The following is a 20017-nucleotide window of genomic DNA, read 5'->3' as shown; positions in this document are numbered from 1 at the left end:
TAAAATAATGTTCAAATCGAGTTATCATCCTGGAAGATGAAAGGTCACACCTTGTGACCTTTCGTCTTCCAGGATAAAAACTCTATATAAACAATATTTTATCAAGTTACTTGTTCATTGGTTATATATTAAAGTAACCTGACTAAAATAATTTTTAAATCGAGTTATCATCCTGGAAGACGAAAGGTCACACCTTGTGACCTTTCGTCTTCCAGGATAAAAACTCTATTTAAACAATATTTTAGTCAAGTTACTTGTTCATTGGTTATATATTCAAGTAACCTGACTAAAATAATGTTCAAATCGAGTTATCATCCTGGAAGATGAAAGGTCACACCTTGTGTCCTTTCGTCTTCCAGGATAAAAACTCTATATAAACAACATTTTATCAAGTTACTTGTTCATTGGTTATATATTCAAGTAACCTGACTAAAATAATGTTCAAATCGAGTTATCATCCTGGAAGATGAAAGGTCACACCTTGTGACCTTTCGTCTTCCAGAATAAAAACTCTTTATAAACAATATTTTAGTCAAGTTACTCGTTCATTGGTTATATATTAAAGTAACCTGACTAAAATAATGTTCAAATCGAGTTATCATCCTGGAAGACGAAAGGTCACACATTGTGACCTTTCGTCTTCCAGGATAAAAACTCTATATAAATAATATTTTATCAAGTTACTTGTTCATTGGTTATATATTCAAGTAACCTGACTAAAATAATGTTTAAATCGAGTTATCATCCTGGAACACGAAAGGTCACGCCTTGTGACCTTTCGTCTTCCAGGATCAAAACTCTATTTAAACAATATTTTAGTCACGTTACTTGTTCATTGGTTATATATTCAAGTAACCTGACTAAAGTAATGTTTAAATCGAGTTATCATCCTGGAAGACGAAAGGTCACACCTTGTGACCTTTTGTCTTCCAGGATAAAAACTCTATTCAAACAATATTTTAGTTAAGTTACTTGTTCATTGGTTATATATTCAAGTAACCTGACTAAAATAATGTTTAAATCGAGTTATCATCCTGGAAGACGAAAGGTCACACCTTGTGACCTTTCGTCTTCCAGGATAAAAACTCTATTTAAACAATATTTTAGTCAAGTTACTTGTTCATTGGTTGTATATTAAAGTAACCTGACGGAAAAAATATTCAAATCGAGTTATCATCCTGGAAGACGAAAGGTAACACATTGTGACCTTTCGTCTTCCAGGATAAAAACTCTATTCAAACAATATTTTAGTCATGTTACTTGTTCATTGGTTATATATTCAAGTAACCTGACTAAAATAATGTTCAAATCGAGTTATCATCCTGGAAGAGGAAAGGTCACACCTTGTGACCTTTCGTCTTCCCGGATAAAAACTCTATATAAACAACATTTTATCAAGTTACTTGTTCATTGGTTATATATTCAAGTAACCTGACTAAAATAATGTTCAAATCGAGTTATCATCCTGGAAGAGGAAAGGTCACACCTTGTGACCTTTCGTCTTCCAGAATAAAAACTCTATATAAACAATATTTTAGTCAAGTTACTCGTTCATTGGTTATATATTAAAGTAACCTGACTAAAATAATGTTCAAATCGAGTTATCATCCTGGAAGACGAAAGGTCACACATTGTGACCTTTCGTCTTCCAGGATAAAAACTCTATATAAACAATATTTTATCAAGTTACTTGTTCATTGGTTATATATTCAAGTAACCTGACTAAAATAATGTTTAAATCGAGTTATCATCCTGGAAGACGAAAGGTCACGCCTTGTGACCTTTCGTCTTCCAGGATCAAAACTCTATTTAAACAATATTTTAGTCACGTTACTTGTTCATTGGTTATATATTCAAGTAACCTGACTAAAGTAATGTTTAAATCGAGTTATCATCCTGGAAGACGAAAGGTCACACCTTGTGACCTTTTGTCTTCCAGGATAAAAACTCTATTCAAACAATATTTTAGTCAAGTTACTTGTTCATTGGTTATATATTCAAGTAACCTGACTAAAATAATGTTTAAATCGAGTTATCATCCTGGAAGACGAAAGGTCACACCTTGTGACCTTTCGTCTTCCAGGATAAAAACTCTATTTAAACAATATTTTAGTCAAGTTACTTGTTCATTGGTTGTATATTAAAGTAACCTGACGGAAAAAATATTCAAATCGAGTTATCATCCTGGAAGACGAAAGGTAACACATTGTGACCTTTCGTCTTCCAGGATAAAAACTCTATTCAAACAATATTTTAGTCATGTTACTTGTTCATTGGTTATATATTCAAGTAACCTGACTAAAATATTGTTCAAATCGAGTTATCATCCTGGAAGATGAAAGGTCACACCTTGTGACCTTTCGTCTTCCAGGATAAAAACTCTATATAAACAATATTTTATCAAGTTACTTGTTCATTGGTTATATATTAAAGTAACCTGACTAAAATAATGATTAAATTGAGTTATCATCCTCGAAGACGAAAGGTCACACCTTGTGACCTTTCGTCTTCCAGGATAAAAACTCTATTTAAACAATATTTTAGTCATGTTACTTGTTCATTGGTTATATATTCAAGTATCCTGACTGAAAAAATATTCAAATCGAGTTGTCATCCTGGAAGACGAAAGGTCACACATTGTGACCTTTCGTCTTCCAGGATAAACACTCTATTCAAACAATATTTTAGTCATGTTACTTGTTCATTGGATATATATTCTAGTAACCTGACTAAAATAATGTTCAAATCGAGTTATCATCCTGGAAGATGAAAGGTCACACCTTGTGACCTTTCGTCTTCCAGGATAAAAACTCTATATAAACAATATTTTATCAAGTTACTTGTTCATTGGTTATATATTAAAGTAACCTGACTAAAATAATTTTTAAATCGAGTTATCATCCTGGAAGACGAAAGGTCACACCTTGTGACCTTTCGTCTTCCAGGATAAAAACTCTATTTAAACAATATTTTAGTCAAGTTACTTGTTCATTGGTTATATATTCAAGTAACCTGACTAAAATAATGTTCAAATCGAGTTATCATCCTGGAAGATGAAAGGTCACACCTTGTGTCCTTTCGTCTTCCAGGATAAAAACTCTATATAAACAACATTTTATCAAGTTACTTGTTCATTGGTTATATATTCAAGTAACCTGACTAAAATAATGTTCAAATCGAGTTATCATCCTGGAAGATGAAAGGTCACACCTTGTGACCTTTCGTCTTCCAGAATAAAAACTCTTTATAAACAATATTTTAGTCAAGTTACTCGTTCATTGGTTATATATTAAAGTAACCTGACTAAAATAATGTTCAAATCGAGTTATCATCCTGGAAGACGAAAGGTCACACATTGTGACCTTTCGTCTTCCAGGATAAAAACTCTATATAAATAATATTTTATCAAGTTACTTGTTCATTGGTTATATATTCAAGTAACCTGACTAAAATAATGTTTAAATCGAGTTATCATCCTGGAACACGAAAGGTCACGCCTTGTGACCTTTCGTCTTCCAGGATCAAAACTCTATTTAAACAATATTTTAGTCACGTTACTTGTTCATTGGTTATATATTCAAGTAACCTGACTAAAGTAATGTTTAAATCGAGTTATCATCCTGGAAGACGAAAGGTCACACCTTGTGACCTTTTGTCTTCCAGGATAAAAACTCTATTCAAACAATATTTTAGTTAAGTTACTTGTTCATTGGTTATATATTCAAGTAACCTGACTAAAATAATGTTTAAATCGAGTTATCATCCTGGAAGACGAAAGGTCACACCTTGTGACCTTTCGTCTTCCAGGATAAAAACTCTATTTAAACAATATTTTAGTCAAGTTACTTGTTCATTGGTTGTATATTAAAGTAACCTGACGGAAAAAATATTCAAATCGAGTTATCATCCTGGAAGACGAAAGGTAACACATTGTGACCTTTCGTCTTCCAGGATAAAAACTCTATTCAAACAATATTTTAGTCATGTTACTTGTTCATTGGTTATATATTCAAGTAACCTGACTAAAATAATGTTCAAATCGAGTTATCATCCTGGAAGAGGAAAGGTCACACCTTGTGACCTTTCGTCTTCCCGGATAAAAACTCTATATAAACAACATTTTATCAAGTTACTTGTTCATTGGTTATATATTCAAGTAACCTGACTAAAATAATGTTCAAATCGAGTTATCATCCTGGAAGAGGAAAGGTCACACCTTGTGACCTTTCGTCTTCCAGAATAAAAACTCTATATAAACAATATTTTAGTCAAGTTACTCGTTCATTGGTTATATATTAAAGTAACCTGACTAAAATAATGTTCAAATCGAGTTATCATCCTGGAAGACGAAAGGTCACACATTGTGACCTTTCGTCTTCCAGGATAAAAACTCTATATAAACAATATTTTATCAAGTTACTTGTTCATTGGTTATATATTCAAGTAACCTGACTAAAATAATGTTTAAATCGAGTTATCATCCTGGAAGACGAAAGGTCACGCCTTGTGACCTTTCGTCTTCCAGGATCAAAACTCTATTTAAACAATATTTTAGTCACGTTACTTGTTCATTGGTTATATATTCAAGTAACCTGACTAAAGTAATGTTTAAATCGAGTTATCATCCTGGAAGACGAAAGGTCACACCTTGTGACCTTTTGTCTTCCAGGATAAAAACTCTATTCAAACAATATTTTAGTCAAGTTACTTGTTCATTGGTTATATATTCAAGTAACCTGACTAAAATAATGTTTAAATCGAGTTATCATCCTGGAAGACGAAAGGTCACACCTTGTGACCTTTCGTCTTCCAGGATAAAAACTCTATTTAAACAATATTTTAGTCAAGTTACTTGTTCATTGGTTGTATATTAAAGTAACCTGACGGAAAAAATATTCAAATCGAGTTATCATCCTGGAAGACGAAAGGTAACACATTGTGACCTTTCGTCTTCCAGGATAAAAACTCTATTCAAACAATATTTTAGTCATGTTACTTGTTCATTGGTTATATATTCAAGTAACCTGACTAAAATATTGTTCAAATCGAGTTATCATCCTGGAAGATGAAAGGTCACACCTTGTGACCTTTCGTCTTCCAGGATAAAAACTCTATATAAACAATATTTTATCAAGTTACTTGTTCATTGGTTATATATTAAAGTAACCTGACTAAAATAATGATTAAATTGAGTTATCATCCTCGAAGACGAAAGGTCACACCTTGTGACCTTTCGTCTTCCAGGATAAAAACTCTATTTAAACAATATTTTAGTCATGTTACTTGTTCATTGGTTATATATTCAAGTAACCTGACTGAAAAAATATTCAAATCGAGTTATCATCCTGGAAGACGAAAGGTCACACATTGTGACCTTTCGTCTTCCAGGATAAAAACTCTATTCAAACAATATTTTAGTCATGTTACTTGTTCATTGGTTATATATTCAAGTAACCTGACTAAAATAATGTTCAAATCGAGTTATCATCCTGGAAGACGAAAGGTCACACCTTGTGACCTTTCGTCTTCCAGGATAAAAACTCTATTTAAACAATATTTTATCAAGTAACTTGTTCATTGGTTATATATTCAAGTAACCTGACTAAAATACTGTTTAAATCGAGTTATCATCCTGGAAGACGAAAGGTCACACCTTGTGACCTTTCGTCTTCCAGGATAAAAACTCTATTTAAACAATATTTTAGTCAAGTTACTTGTTCATTGGTTATATATTCAAGTAACTTGATAAAATGATGTTTATATAGAGTTATCATCCTGGAAGATGAAAGGTCACACCTTGTGACCTTTCGTCTTCCAGGATAAAAACTCTATATAAACATCATTTTATCAAGTTACTTGTTCATTGGTTATATATTCAAGTAACCTGACTAAAATAATGTTCAAATCGAGTTATCATCCTGGAAGACGAAAGGTCACACATTGTGACCTTTCGTCTTCCAGGATAAAAACTCTATATAAATAATATTTTATCAAGTTACTTGTTCATTGGTTATATATTCAAGTAACCTGACTAAAATAATGTTTAAATCGAGTTATCATCCTGGAACACGAAAGGTCACGCCTTGTGACCTTTCGTCTTCCAGGATCAAAACTCTATTTAAACAATATTTTAGTCACGTTACTTGTTCATTGGTTATATATTCAAGTAACCTGACTAAAGTAATGTTTAAATCGAGTTATCATCCTGGAAGACGAAAGGTCGCACCTTGTGACCTTTTGTCTTCCAGGATAAAAACTCTATTCAAACAATATTTTAGTCAAGTTACTTGTTCATTGGTTATATATTCAAGTAACCTGACTAAAATAATGTTTAAATCGAGTTATCATCCTGGAAGACGAAAGGTCACACCTTGTGACCTTTCGTCTTCCAGGATAAAAACTCTATTTAAACAATATTTTAGTCAAGTTACTTGTTCATTGGTTGTATATTAAAGTAACCTGACGGAAAAAATATTCAAATCGAGTTATCATCCTGGAAGACGAAAGGTAACACATTGTGACCTTTCGTCTTCCAGGATAAAAACTCTATTCAAACAATATTTTAGTCATGTTACTTGTTCATTGGTTATATATTCAAGTAACCTGACTAAAATAATGTTCAAATCGAGTTATCATCCTGGAAGAGGAAAGGTCACACCTTGTGACCTTTCGTCTTCCAGGATAAAAACTCTATATAAACAACATTTTATCAAGTTACTTGTTCATTGGTTATATATTCAAGTAACCTGACTAAAATAATGTTCAAATCGAGTTATCATCCTGGAAGAGGAAAGGTCACACCTTGTGACCTTTCGTCTTCCAGAATAAAAACTCTATATAAACAATATTTTAGTCAAGTTACTCGTTCATTGGTTATATATTAAAGTAACCTGACTAAAATAATGTTCAAATCGAGTTATCATCCTGGAAGACGAAAGGTCACACATTGTGACCTTTCGTCTTCCAGGATAAAAACTCTATATAAACAATATTTTATCAAGTTACTTGTTCATTGGTTATATATTCAAGTAACCTGACTAAAATAATGTTTAAATCGAGTTATCATCCTGGAAGACGAAAGGTCACGCCTTGTGACCTTTCGTTTTCCAGGATCAAAACTCTATTTAAACAATATTTTAGTCACGTTACTTGTTCATTGGTTATATATTCAAGTAACCTGACTAAAGCAATGTTTAAATCGAGTTATCATCCTGGAAGACGAAAGGTCACACCTTGTGACCTTTTGTCTTCCAGGATAAAAACTCTATTCAAACAATATTTTAGTCAAGTTACTTGTTCATTGGTTATATATTCAAGTAACCTGACTAAAATATTGTTCAAATCGAGTTATCATCCTGGAAGATGAAAGGTCACACCTTGTGACCTTTCGTCTTCCAGGATAAAAACTCTATATAAACAATATTTTATCAAGTTACTTGTTCATTGGTTATATATTAAAGTAACCTGACTAAAATAATGTTCAAATCGAGTTATCATCCTGGAAGACGAAAGGTCACACATTGTGACCTTTCGTCTTCCAGGATAAAAACTCTATATAAACAATATTTTATCAAGTTACTTGTTCATTGGTTATATATTCAAGTAACCTGACTAAAATAATGTTTAAATCGAGTTATCATCCTGGAAGACGAAAGGTCACGCCTTGTGACCTTTCGTCTTCCAGGATCAAAACTCTATTTAAACAATATTTTAGTCACGTTACTTGTTCATTGGTTATATATTCAAGTAACCTGACTAAAGTAATGTTTAAATCGAGTTATCATCCTGGAAGACGAAAGGTCACACCTTGTGACCTTTTGTCTTCCAGGATAAAAACTCTATTCAAACAATATTTTAGTCAAGTTACTTGTTCATTGGTTATATATTCATGTAACCTGACTAAAATAATGTTTAAATCGAGTTATCATCCTGGAAGACGAAAGGTCACACCTTGTGACCTTTCGTCTTCCAGGATAAAAACTCTATTTAAACAATATTTTAGTCAAGTTACTTGTTCATTGGTTGTATATTAAAGTAACCTGACGGAAAAAATATTCAAATCGAGTTATCATCCTGGAAGACGAAAGGTAACACATTGTGACCTTTCGTCTTCCAGGATAAAAACTCTATTCAAACAATATTTTAGTCATGTTACTTGTTCATTGGTTATATATTCAAGTAACCTGACTAAAATATTGTTCAAATCGAGTTATCATCCTGGAAGATGAAAGGTCACACCTTGTGACCTTTCGTCTTCCAGGATAAAAACTCTATATAAACAATATTTTATCAAGTTACTTGTTCATTGGTTATATATTAAAGTAACCTGACTAAAATAATGATTAAATTGAGTTATCATCCTCGAAGACGAAAGGTCACACCTTGTGACCTTTCGTCTTCCAGGATAAAAACTCTATTTAAACAATATTTTAGTCATGTTACTTGTTCATTGGTTATATATTCAAGTAACCTGACTGAAAAAATATTCAAATCGAGTTATCATCCTGGAAGACGAAAGGTCACACATTGTGACCTTTCGTCTTCCAGGATAAAAACTCTATTCAAACAATATTTTAGTCATGTTACTTGTTCATTGGTTATATATTCAAGTAACCTGACTAAAATAATGTTCAAATCGAGTTATCATCCTGGAAGACGAAAGGTCACACCTTGTGACCTTTCGTCTTCCAGGATAAAAACTCTATTTAAACAATATTTTATCAAGTAACTTGTTCATTGGTTATATATTCAAGTAACCTGACTAAAATACTGTTTAAATCGAGTTATCATCCTGGAAGACGAAAGGTCACACCTTGTGACCTTTCGTCTTCCAGGATAAAAACTCTATTTAAACAATATTTTAGTCAAGTTACTTGTTCATTGGTTATATATTCAAGTAACCTGACTAAAATAATGTTCAAATCGAGTTATCATCCTGGAAGATGAAAGGTCACACCTTGTGACCTTTCGTCTTCCAGGATAAAAACTCTATATAAACAACATTTTATCAAGTTACTTGTTCATTGGTTATATATTCAAGTAACCTGACTAAAATAATGTTCAAATCGAGTTATCATCCTGGAAGACGAAAGGTCACACATTGTGACCTTTCGTCTTCCAGGATAAAAACTCTATATAAATAATATTTTATCAAGTTACTTGTTCATTGGTTATATATTCAAGTAACCTGACTAAAATAATGTTTAAATCGAGTTATCATCCTGGAACACGAAAGGTCACGCCTTGTGACCTTTCGTCTTCCAGGATCAAAACTCTATTTAAACAATATTTTAGTCACGTTACTTGTTCATTGGTTATATATTCAAGTAACCTGACTAAAGTAATGTTTAAATCGAGTTATCATCCTGGAAGACGAAAGGTCGCACCTTGTGACCTTTTGTCTTCCAGGATAAAAACTCTATTCAAACAATATTTTAGTCAAGTTACTTGTTCATTGGTTATATATTCAAGTAACCTGACTAAAATAATGTTTAAATCGAGTTATCATCCTGGAAGACGAAAGGTCACACCTTGTGACCTTTCGTCTTCCAGGATAAAAACTCTATTTAAACAATATTTTAGTCAAGTTACTTGTTCATTGGTTGTATATTAAAGTAACCTGACGGAAAAAATATTCAAATCGAGTTATCATCCTGGAAGACGAAAGGTAACACATTGTGACCTTTCGTCTTCCAGGATAAAAACTCTATTCAAACAATATTTTAGTCATGTTACTTGTTCATTGGTTATATATTCAAGTAACCTGACTAAAATAATGTTCAAATCGAGTTATCATCCTGGAAGAGGAAAGGTCACACCTTGTGACCTTTCGTCTTCCAGGATAAAAACTCTATATAAACAACATTTTATCAAGTTACTTGTTCATTGGTTATATATTCAAGTAACCTGACTAAAATAATGTTCAAATCGAGTTATCATCCTGGAAGAGGAAAGGTCACACCTTGTGACCTTTCGTCTTCCAGAATAAAAACTCTATATAAACAATATTTTAGTCAAGTTACTCGTTCATTGGTTATATATTAAAGTAACCTGACTAAAATAATGTTCAAATCGAGTTATCATCCTGGAAGACGAAAGGTCACACATTGTGACCTTTCGTCTTCCAGGATAAAAACTCTATATAAACAATATTTTATCAAGTTACTTGTTCATTGGTTATATATTCAAGTAACCTGACTAAAATAATGTTTAAATCGAGTTATCATCCTGGAAGACGAAAGGTCACGCCTTGTGACCTTTCGTCTTCCAGGATCAAAACTCTATTTAAACAATATTTTAGTCACGTTACTTGTTCATTGGTTATATATTCAAGTAACCTGACTAAAATAATGTTTAAATCGAGTTATCATCCTGGAAGACGAAAGGTAACACATTGTGACCTTTCGTCTTCCAGGTTAAAAACTCTATTCAAACAATATTTTAGTCATGTTACTTGTTCATTGGTTATATATTCAAGTAACCTGACTAAAATATTGTTCAAATCGAGTTATCATCCTGGAAGATGAAAGGTCACACCTTGTGACCTTTCGTCTTCCAGGATAAAAACTCTATATAAACAATATTTTATCAAGTTACTTGTTCATTGGTTATATATTAAAGTAACCTGACTAAAATAATGATTAAATTGAGTTATCATCCTCGAAGACGAAAGGTCACACCTTGTGACCTTTCGTCTTCCAGGATAAAAACTCTATTTAAACAATATTTTAGTCATGTTACTTGTTCATTGGTTATATATTCAAGTAACCTGACTGAAAAAATATTCAAATCGAGTTATCATCCTGGAAGACGAAAGGTCACACATTGTGACCTTTCGTCTTCCAGGATAAAAACTCTATTCAAACAATATTTTAGTCATGTTACTTGTTCATTGGTTATATATTCAAGTAACCTGACTAAAATAATGTTCAAATGGAGTTATCATCCTGGAAGACGAAAGGTCACACCTTGTGACCTTTCGTCTTCCAGGATAAAAACTCTATTTAAACAATATTTTATCAAGTAACTTGTTCATTGGTTATATATTCAAGTAACCTGACTAAAATACTGTTTAAATCGAGTTATCATCCTGGAAGACGAAAGGTCACACCTTGTGACCTTTCGTCTTCCAGGATAAAAACTCTATTTAAACAATATTTTAGTCAAGTTACTTGTTCATTGGTTATATATTCAAGTAACCTGACTAAAATAATGTTCAAATCGAGTTATCATCCTGGAAGATGAAAGGTCACACCTTGTGACCTTTCGTCTTCCAGGATAAAAACTCTATATAAACAACATTTTATCAAGTTACTTGTTCATTGGTTATATATTCAAGTAACCTGACTAAAATAATGTTCAAATCGAGTTATCATCCTGGAAGACGAAATGTCACACCTTGTGACCTTTCGTCTTCCAGAATAAAAACTCTATATAAACAATATTTTAGTCAAGTTACTCGTTCATTGGTTATATATTAAAGTAACCTGACTAAAATAATGTTCAAATCGAGTTATCATCCTGGAAGACAAAAGGTCACACCTTGTGACCTTTCGTCTTCCAGGATAAAAACTCTATTTAAACAATATTTTAGTCAAGTTACTTGTTCATTGGTTATATATTCAAGTAACCTGACAAAAATAATGTTCAAATCGAGTTATCATCCTGGAAGACGAAAGGTCACACATTGTGACCTTTCGTCTTCCAGGATAAAAACTCTATTTAAACATTATTTTAGTCAGTTTACTTGTTCATTGGTTATATATTCAAGTAACCTGACTAAAATAATGTTTAAATCGAGTTATCATCCTTGAAGACGAAGGTCACACCTTGTGACCTTGTCTTCCAGGATCAAAACTCTATTTAAACATTATTTTAGTTAAGATACTTGTTCATTGGTTATATATTCAAGTAACCTGACTATAATAATGTTTAAATCGAGTTATCATCCTGGAAGACGAAAGGTCACACCTTGTGACCTTTCGTCTTCCAGGATAAAAACTCTATATAAACAATATTTTATCAAGTTACTTGTTCATTGGTTATATATTAAAGTAACCTGACTAAAATAATGATTAAATCGAGTTATCATCCTCGAGGACGAAAGGTCACACCTTGTGACCTTTCGTCTTCCAGGATAAAAACTCTATTCAAACAATATTTTAGTCATGTTACTTGTTCATTGGTTATATATTCAAGTAACCTGACTAAAATAATGTTCAAATCGAGTTATCATCCTGGAAGATGAAAGGTCACACCTTGTGACCTTTCGTCTTCCAGGATAAAAACTCTATATAAACAATATTTTATCAAGTTACTTGTTCATTGGTTATATATTAAAGTAACCTGACTAAAATAATGATTAAATCGAGTTATCATCCTCGAAGACGAAAGGTCACACCTTGTGACCTTTCGTCTTCCAAGATAAAAACTCTATTTAAACAATATTTTAGTCATGTTACTTGTTCATTGGTTATATATTCAAGTAACCTGACTGAAAAAATATTCAAATCGAGTTATCATCCTGGAAGACGAAAGGTCACACATTGTGACCTTTCGTCTTCCAGGATAAAAACTCTATATAAATAATATTTTATCAAGTTACTTGTTCATTGGTTATATATTCAAGTAACCTGACTAAAATAATGTTTAAATCGAGTTATCATCCTGGAACACGAAAGGTCACGCCTTGTGACCTTTCGTCTTCCAGGATCAAAACTCTATTTAAACAATATTTTAGTCACGTTACTTGTTCATTGGTTATATATTCAAGTAACCTGACTAAAGTAATGTTTAAATCGAGTTATCATCCTGGAAGACGAAAGGTCACACCTTGTGACCTTTTGTCTTCCAGGATAAAAACTCTATTCAAACAATATTTTAGTTAAGTTACTTGTTCATTGGTTATATATTCAAGTAACCTGACTAAAATAATGTTTAAATCGAGTTATCATCCTGGAAGACGAAAGGTCACACCTTGTGACCTTTCGTCTTCCAGGATAAAAACTCTATTTAAACAATATTTTAGTCAAGTTACTTGTTCATTGGTTGTATATTAAAGTAACCTGACGGAAAAAATATTCAAATCGAGTTATCATCCTGGAAGACGAAAGGTAACACATTGTGACCTTTCGTCTTCCAGGATAAAAACTCTATTCAAACAATATTTTAGTCATGTTACTTGTTCATTGGTTATATATTCAAGTAACCTGACTAAAATAATGTTCAAATCGAGTTATCATCCTGGAAGAGGAAAGGTCACACCTTGTGACCTTTCGTCTTCCCGGATAAAAACTCTATATAAACAACATTTTATCAAGTTACTTGTTCATTGGTTATATATTCAAGTAACCTGACTAAAATAATGTTCAAATCGAGTTATCATCCTGGAAGAGGAAAGGTCACACCTTGTGACCTTTCGTCTTCCAGAATAAAAACTCTATATAAACAATATTTTAGTCAAGTTACTCGTTCATTGGTTATATATTAAAGTAACCTGACTAAAATAATGTTCAAATCGAGTTATCATCCTGGAAGACGAAAGGTCACACATTGTGACCTTTCGTCTTCCAGGATAAAAACTCTATATAAACAATATTTTATCAAGTTACTTGTTCATTGGTTATATATTCAAGTAACCTGACTAAAATAATGTTTAAATCGAGTTATCATCCTGGAAGACGAAAGGTCACGCCTTGTGACCTTTCGTCTTCCAGGATCAAAACTCTATTTAAACAATATTTTAGTCACGTTACTTGTTCATTGGTTATATATTCAAGTAACCTGACTAAAGTAATGTTTAAATCGAGTTATCATCCTGGAAGACGAAAGGTCACACCTTGTGACCTTTTGTCTTCCAGGATAAAAACTCTATTCAAACAATATTTTAGTCAAGTTACTTGTTCATTGGTTATATATTCAAGTAACCTGACTAAAATAATGTTTAAATCGAGTTATCATCCTGGAAGACGAAAGGTCACACCTTGTGACCTTTCGTCTTCCAGGATAAAAACTCTATTTAAACAATATTTTAGTCAAGTTACTTGTTCATTGGTTGTATATTAAAGTAACCTGACGGAAAAAATATTCAAATCGAGTTATCATCCTGGAAGACGAAAGGTAACACATTGTGACCTTTCGTCTTCCAGGATAAAAACTCTATTCAAACAATATTTTAGTCATGTTACTTGTTCATTGGTTATATATTCAAGTAACCTGACTAAAATATTGTTCAAATCGAGTTATCATCCTGGAAGATGAAAGGTCACACCTTGTGACCTTTCGTCTTCCAGGATAAAAACTCTATATAAACAATATTTTATCAAGTTACTTGTTCATTGGTTATATATTAAAGTAACCTGACTAAAATAATGATTAAATTGAGTTATCATCCTCGAAGACGAAAGGTCACACCTTGTGACCTTTCGTCTTCCAGGATAAAAACTCTATTTAAACAATATTTTAGTCATGTTACTTGTTCATTGGTTATATATTCAAGTAACCTGACTGAAAAAATATTCAAATCGAGTTATCATCCTGGAAGACGAAAGGTCACACATTGTGACCTTTCGTCTTCCAGGATAAAAACTCTATTCAAACAATATTTTAGTCATGTTACTTGTTCATTGGTTATATATTCAAGTAACCTGACTAAAATAATGTTCAAATCGAGTTATCATCCTGGAAGACGAAAGGTCACACCTTGTGACCTTTCGTCTTCCAGGATAAAAACTCTATTTAAACAATATTTTATCAAGTAACTTGTTCATTGGTTATATATTCAAGTAACCTGACTAAAATACTGTTTAAATCGAGTTATCATCCTGGAAGACGAAAGGTCACACCTTGTGACCTTTCGTCTTCCAGGATAAAAACTCTATTTAAACAATATTTTAGTCAAGTTACTTGTTCATTGGTTATATATTCAAGTAACTTGATAAAATGATGTTTATATAGAGTTATCATCCTGGAAGATGAAAGGTCACACCTTGTGACCTTTCGTCTTCCAGGATAAAAACTCTATATAAACATCATTTTATCAAGTTACTTGTTCATTGGTTATATATTCAAGTAACCTGACTAAAATAATGTTCAAATCGAGTTATCATCCTGGAAGACGAAAGGTCACACATTGTGACCTTTCGTCTTCCAGGATAAAAACTCTATATAAATAATATTTTATCAAGTTACTTGTTCATTGGTTATATATTCAAGTAACCTGACTAAAATAATGTTTAAATCGAGTTATCATCCTGGAACACGAAAGGTCACGCCTTGTGACCTTTCGTCTTCCAGGATCAAAACTCTATTTAAACAATATTTTAGTCACGTTACTTGTTCATTGGTTATATATTCAAGTAACCTGACTAAAGTAATGTTTAAATCGAGTTATCATCCTGGAAGACGAAAGGTCGCACCTTGTGACCTTTTGTCTTCCAGGATAAAAACTCTATTCAAACAATATTTTAGTCAAGTTACTTGTTCATTGGTTATATATTCAAGTAACCTGACTAAAATAATGTTTAAATCGAGTTATCATCCTGGAAGACGAAAGGTCACACCTTGTGACCTTTCGTCTTCCAGGATAAAAACTCTATTTAAACAATATTTTAGTCAAGTTACTTGTTCATTGGTTGTATATTAAAGTAACCTGACGGAAAAAATATTCAAATCGAGTTATCATCCTGGAAGACGAAAGGTAACACATTGTGACCTTTCGTCTTCCAGGATAAAAACTCTATTCAAACAATATTTTAGTCATGTTACTTGTTCATTGGTTATATATTCAAGTAACCTGACTAAAATAATGTTCAAATCGAGTTATCATCCTGGAAGAGGAAAGGTCACACCTTGTGACCTTTCGTCTTCCAGGATAAAAACTCTATATAAACAACATTTTATCAAGTTACTTGTTCATTGGTTATATATTCAAGTAACCTGACTAAAATAATGTTCAAATCGAGTTATCATCCTGGAAGAGGAAAGGTCACACCTTGTGACCTTTCGTCTTCCAGAATAAAAACTCTATATAAACAATATTTTAGTCAAGTTACTCGTTCATTGGTTATATATTAAAGTAACCTGACTAAAATAATGTTCAAATCGAGTTATCATCCTGGAAGACGAAAGGTCACACATTGTGACCTTTCGTCTTCCAGGATAAAAACTCTATATAAACAATATTTTATCAAGTTACTTGTTCATTGGTTATATATTCAAGTAACCTGACTAAAATAATGTTTAAATCGAGTTATCATCCTGGAAGACGAAAGGTCACGCCTTGTGACCTTTCGTCTTCCAGGATCAAAACTCTATTTAAACAATATTTTAGTCACGTTACTTGTTCATTGGTTATATATTCAAGTAACCTGACTAAAGCAATGTTTAAATCGAGTTATCATCCTGGAAGACGAAAGGTCACACCTTGTGACCTTTTGTCTTCCAGGATAAAAACTCTATTCAAACAATATTTTAGTCAAGTTACTTGTTCATTGGTTATATATTCAAGTAACCTGACTAAAATATTGTTCAAATCGAGTTATCATCCTGGAAGATGAAAGGTCACACCTTGTGACCTTTCGTCTTCCAGGATAAAAACTCTATATAAACAATATTTTATCAAGTTACTTGTTCATTGGTTATATATTAAAGTAACCTGACTAAAATAATGTTCAAATCGAGTTATCATCCTGGAAGACGAAAGGTCACACATTGTGACCTTTCGTCTTCCAGGATAAAAACTCTATATAAACAATATTTTATCAAGTTACTTGTTCATTGGTTATATATTCAAGTAACCTGACTAAAATAATGTTTAAATCGAGTTATCATCCTGGAAGACGAAAGGTCACGCCTTGTGACCTTTCGTCTTCCAGGATCAAAACTCTATTTAAACAATATTTTAGTCACGTTACTTGTTCATTGGTTATATATTCAAGTAACCTGACTAAAGTAATGTTTAAATCGAGTTATCATCCTGGAAGACGAAAGGTCACACCTTGTGACCTTTTGTCTTCCAGGATAAAAACTCTATTCAAACAATATTTTAGTCAAGTTACTTGTTCATTGGTTATATATTCATGTAACCTGACTAAAATAATGTTTAAATCGAGTTATCATCCTGGAAGACGAAAGGTCACACCTTGTGACCTTTCGTCTTCCAGGATAAAAACTCTATTTAAACAATATTTTAGTCAAGTTACTTGTTCATTGGTTGTATATTAAAGTAACCTGACGGAAAAAATATTCAAATCGAGTTATCATCCTGGAAGACGAAAGGTAACACATTGTGACCTTTCGTCTTCCAGGATAAAAACTCTATTCAAACAATATTTTAGTCATGTTACTTGTTCATTGGTTATATATTCAAGTAACCTGACTAAAATATTGTTCAAATCGAGTTATCATCCTGGAAGATGAAAGGTCACACCTTGTGACCTTTCGTCTTCCAGGATAAAAACTCTATATAAACAATATTTTATCAAGTTACTTGTTCATTGGTTATATATTAAAGTAACCTGACTAAAATAATGATTAAATTGAGTTATCATCCTCGAAGACGAAAGGTCACACCTTGTGACCTTTCGTCTTCCAGGATAAAAACTCTATTTAAACAATATTTTAGTCATGTTACTTGTTCATTGGTTATATATTCAAGTAACCTGACTGAAAAAATATTCAAATCGAGTTATCATCCTGGAAGACGAAAGGTCACACATTGTGACCTTTCGTCTTCCAGGATAAAAACTCTATTCAAACAATATTTTAGTCATGTTACTTGTTCATTGGTTATATATTCAAGTAACCTGACTAAAATAATGTTCAAATCGAGTTATCATCCTGGAAGACGAAAGGTCACACCTTGTGACCTTTCGTCTTCCAGGATAAAAACTCTATTTAAACAATATTTTATCAAGTAACTTGTTCATTGGTTATATATTCAAGTAACCTGACTAAAATACTGTTTAAATCGAGTTATCATCCTGGAAGACGAAAGGTCACACCTTGTGACCTTTCGTCTTCCAGGATAAAAACTCTATTTAAACAATATTTTAGTCAAGTTACTTGTTCATTGGTTATATATTCAAGTAACCTGACTAAAATAATGTTCAAATCGAGTTATCATCCTGGAAGATGAAAGGTCACACCTTGTGACCTTTCGTCTTCCAGGATAAAAACTCTATATAAACAACATTTTATCAAGTTACTTGTTCATTGGTTATATATTCAAGTAACCTGACTAAAATAATGTTCAAATCGAGTTATCATCCTGGAAGACGAAAGGTCACACATTGTGACCTTTCGTCTTCCAGGATAAAAACTCTATATAAATAATATTTTATCAAGTTACTTGTTCATTGGTTATATATTCAAGTAACCTGACTAAAATAATGTTTAAATCGAGTTATCATCCTGGAACACGAAAGGTCACGCCTTGTGACCTTTCGTCTTCCAGGATCAAAACTCTATTTAAACAATATTTTAGTCACGTTACTTGTTCATTGGTTATATATTCAAGTAACCTGACTAAAGTAATGTTTAAATCGAGTTATCATCCTGGAAGACGAAAGGTCGCACCTTGTGACCTTTTGTCTTCCAGGATAAAAACTCTATTCAAACAATATTTTAGTCAAGTTACTTGTTCATTGGTTATATATTCAAGTAACCTGACTAAAATAATGTTTAAATCGAGTTATCATCCTGGAAGACGAAAGGTCACACCTTGTGACCTTTCGTCTTCCAGGATAAAAACTCTATTTAAACAATATTTTAGTCAAGTTACTTGTTCATTGGTTGTATATTAAAGTAACCTGACGGAAAAAATATTCAAATCGAGTTATCATCCTGGAAGACGAAAGGTAACACATTGTGACCTTTCGTCTTCCAGGATAAAAACTCTATTCAAACAATATTTTAGTCATGTTACTTGTTCATTGGTTATATATTCAAGTAACCTGACTAAAATAATGTTCAAATCGAGTTATCATCCTGGAAGAGGAAAGGTCACACCTTGTGACCTTTCGTCTTCCAGGATAAAAACTCTATATAAACAACATTTTATCAAGTTACTTGTTCATTGGTTATATATTCAAGTAACCTGACTAAAATAATGTTCAAATCGAGTTATCATCCTGGAAGAGGAAAGGTCACACCTTGTGACCTTTCGTCTTCCAGAATAAAAACACTATATAAACAATATTTTAGTCAAGTTACTCGTTCATTGGTTATATATTAAAGTAACCTGACTAAAATAATGTTCAAATCGAGTTATCATCCTGGAAGACGAAAGGTCACACATTGTGACCTTTCGTCTTCCAGGATAAAAACTCTATATAAACAATATTTTATCAAGTTACTTGTTCATTGGTTATATATTCAAGTAACCTGACTAAAATAATCTTTAAATCGAGTTATCATCCTGGAAGACGAAAGGTCACGCCTTGTGACCTTTCGTCTTCCAGGATCAAAACTCTATTTAAACAATATTTTAGTCACGTTACTTGTTCATTGGTTATATATTCAAGTAACCTGACTAAAATAATGTTTAAATCGAGTTATCATCCTGGAAGACGAAAGGTAACACATTGTGACCTTTCGTCTTCCAGGATAAAAACTCTATTCAAACAATATTTTAGTCATGTTACTTGTTCATTGGTTATATATTCAAGTAACCTGACTAAAATATTGTTCAAATCGAGTTATCATCCTGGAAGATGAAAGGTCACACCTTGTGACCTTTCGTCTTCCAGGATAAAAACTCTATATAAACAATATTTTATCAAGTTACTTGTTCATTGGTTATATATTAAAGTAACCTGACTAAAATAATGATTAAATTGAGTTATCATCCTCGAAGACGAAAGGTCACACCTTGTGACCTTTCGTCTTCCAGGATAAAAACTCTATTTAAACAATATTTTAGTCATGTTACTTGTTCATTGGTTATATATTCAAGTAACCTGACTGAAAAAATATTCAAATCGAGTTATCATCCTGGAAGACGAAAGGTCACACATTG

This window comes from Medicago sativa, chromosome 2, assembly GCF_051527215.1.
Source record: "Medicago sativa cultivar Bolivia chromosome 2, Bolivia_mono, whole genome shotgun sequence".
Classification (NCBI taxonomy): domain Eukaryota; kingdom Viridiplantae; phylum Streptophyta; class Magnoliopsida; order Fabales; family Fabaceae; genus Medicago; species Medicago sativa.
The sequence above is the reverse complement of the archived record's forward strand: the minus strand, read 5'-3'. Positions refer to the sequence as shown.